The following is a 3,266-nucleotide window of genomic DNA, read 5'->3' on the forward strand; positions in this document are numbered from 1 at the left end:
TCAGGTCATATCTAGCCTATATCTATACTCCTTTCTGCTGGAGAAGGCACTGCCGGGAGGTATTTCTGGAAGCTTAGATTCTCTAGTATTCCCAACGATCCTGTTATTAAATACCTACTGCTTTCAACTAGCTAAAGTTGACTCTCATCTGCCGCTAAGAAACTTGACTAACACACTTCCCTTTTCTCTCTTCTCTCATCTTAATCATCACTTTAGGGAACTTTGGCCTTCCTAATAATGGCAATTCACCCCATGATAGACGCTCATAGCTCTAGGGAGGCTTCCTTTACAGAATTCATAATAAGTGCAATTGCACACTTATTTGTGAGATTCTTTAATAATTATTAAATAATCACTTCTGTCCTCCATTAGGCTACATTCAGTGAGGGCTGGAAGCTGGTGCTGCTGATGTTCCCAGTGCCTAGCATGGCATTTGGCACACAGGAAACACTATTTAAGGAGTTTTGGAACATCTTTGGACAATGCATAGGTGAATAAATGAAGACTCCAAATTTCTCCATGTTTCTAGGATTGTCATAGGTTCAAGGACATAGAGGTCTACAGAGACTATGGGGGTGCCTTTCTGGTATTACTGCTCTGGGAGAAGAGACCCACTTATCCACTGTCTCTGTATATTTCTAAATGGTTTCCTCTCTGGTTTGAGAGCTTATATATTTTTTAACACTAATTTTATTTTTGGAACTGTAGCTGTCTAACCAGGACTTCTCAGTTCCTGTTTGGTGTGTACTTTGGGACTGGTTGTAGCCCAAGGTGCTAAAAAAGGAAAATTGCATTCATCACTGGGCTCGGGCACCTGCATGCTCTGCCTTTTCAGTGGTGACATTACACTCTTCAAGGCCCAGTTATTCCCTAGCAGTGTGGGTGGACTCTTGGTTCAGCAGCACTAGCATGGTATTCAGAATACCATGTCTGTGAAATCTTGGCTCTGCCACTCACCTGCAGGGTGACCTTGGTAGGAGACCTCATCTCTCCAGAACTCAGTTCCTTTATTTATAAAATGGAGATGAGAATGCTTGCCACATAGGATTGCTGGAAAGATTGTATTAGAAAATATCTGGGAAGTGCCTGGTCCAAAGTAATTGCTCAGCAAATCTTGTACCTCTCTCTGCTCTTTCCCTTTCCCCTCTTTCTGCACATGCCTACACTGAGGAGATAAAGAGGAGGGTACCCATGGAGAATATTGTCTAGGCTAGACCTCAGAACCATTGAATGAGTCAGTGAGTGAGTGCAGGAGGAAGGATGGAATGAACAATGGTGTGACCCCATTATCTATTGCTAGGGGATGTTGGAAAAGTAGTGGACATAGCTGTGATAGTGATTATTTAGTGAGTGCCTAAAGGGCTGGACATTGTGGCAGATACTTCACAGAACTTATCTGACTTAATTATCACAAGAATCCTTTAAGAGAGGTACCATTATTACCATTTTATAATCAAGGAAAGGAAAACTCAGGTGTGTGCATAGATGTATTTGCAGCTAAACGTGTGTGTGTGGTGCTTGTCTAACTCCCAAGAAAACAATAGGCATTCATGACATGAATGTGCAATTATTAAAGGGCTGTAAATGTTTCTGGTGATTAGAAAGGTAAAGATAGATAAAGTGGAGGGTGGAATGGGAGTAATGTTTTGGCACTGTAGCCCTGAGGAAGGGAAGCCAAGGTCAATTCATAGAGAGCTTCTGGGGCTACCTTCCTGTTTTATGGGGAAAAGAGAACTGGACTAAGGGTTCTGAGTGAGGTCAGAGGGTACTGCTCACAGGTCCTGGGAGCCAAGACTGTGAAGCTTCTGTGCACAGTGTCCTGGTGACATCCATAGGCACATATGGAAGCCTCTGCAGAGTAGTCATATTTAGGATGAAATTCATTGTTGGTCCAGGATGATTTCCCAGTGATGCACTGAAAAAAGGAAGAACTCTGGGCCTCAGCTTCAGGACCTTATCTCAGATTGATACCTTATGAGGTAAAGGAATCCATACTGAATCTGGTCTGAGAAATATATGTAGTACAGGGATTCCTGGGTGGTGCAGTTGGTTAAACATCCAATTTTTGGTTTTGGCTCAGGTCACGAGCTCAGGGTTGTGAGATCAAGCCCCTTGTTGTGCCCTACACTTAGTAAAAGTCTGCTTGAGATTCTCTCCCTCTCTCCCTACCCCTCCACTCATGCTCATTCATACTCTCTGTTAAATAAATAAATAAATAAATAAATAAATAAATAAAATGTAGTACCAGTAATGCTATCAGATTATTAATAGTATATATGCATATGATTAAGAGTGTGTAATAATTATAATTTTGAAATTTAGGTATGCATAATACATTATTATACAGTATATAATTATAATTAAAATATACACTGTATTGCCATATACTATATTGATTACATATTATAATATATATTATGTAAAATATATATTAGGGCTTGTTAAGAACTCTCTTGAAAGAAAAAAATCAGAAAAATCTGGTAATAATGGGCAGCCATTCTTGCATTGACACAGTTGGCTAGAGCAGAGGGACAGTTTCCACTCTGGACTTGGCATGCATCTTTCTCTTCACTAGAGGCCCCATCTAGGTAGTGACACTCACTCGACCTGCTTTACTTCTGCAGGTATTTGAATTTGGCTTAGAGCACCACATCCTGTGATCTGTTTCCCTTACCTTTCACTCAGGGCACTTTATAATACATCAGGACATGCTCTGAGGGTGCAGAGGATGGTAGGATCACATTCCACTGGGGAAATCAAGAATGGTATCACTGACAAATAATGCAGGAGCTTGGGAGTAGGAACTCCTGTTAGGGATAAAATTTCTATGGTCTGATATATGGGAGGAGGGGTGGCATTCCAGGTAGCAGGAGCCACAGCAGCAACAGTGTGGAGGTGGGAACACTCACCATGGGTTTGGGAACACCAAGACATGGGACTCATGTTGGGTGACTGGGAGATATGAGGATGGCCCAATGTAGGTTGGGCCAGGTCATTAAGAAGAGGTTTAATTCAGTTCAGTTTAATTAATTCCCTCTGAGCCTTTCTATTGCGGGCTCTGCACTAGAGTATGAATATGGTTATGATTGAGATGAAACCTCTGCCTGAGACTTTTAGCCATAGTTTGGTAGTTTAGAAACTGGTTTGTTAAAAAAAAAAAAGAAAAAAAAAAAAAGAAACTGGTTTGTTGGCATATGTAAATTTTTGCATTGGACCCTCTATCAGGTTAACCCAATATGAAGCCTATACTCAGGCCTGATAATCCA

This window comes from Canis lupus, chromosome 22, assembly GCF_048164855.1.
Source record: "Canis lupus baileyi chromosome 22, mCanLup2.hap1, whole genome shotgun sequence".
Taxonomy (NCBI): Eukaryota; Metazoa; Chordata; class Mammalia; order Carnivora; family Canidae; genus Canis; species Canis lupus.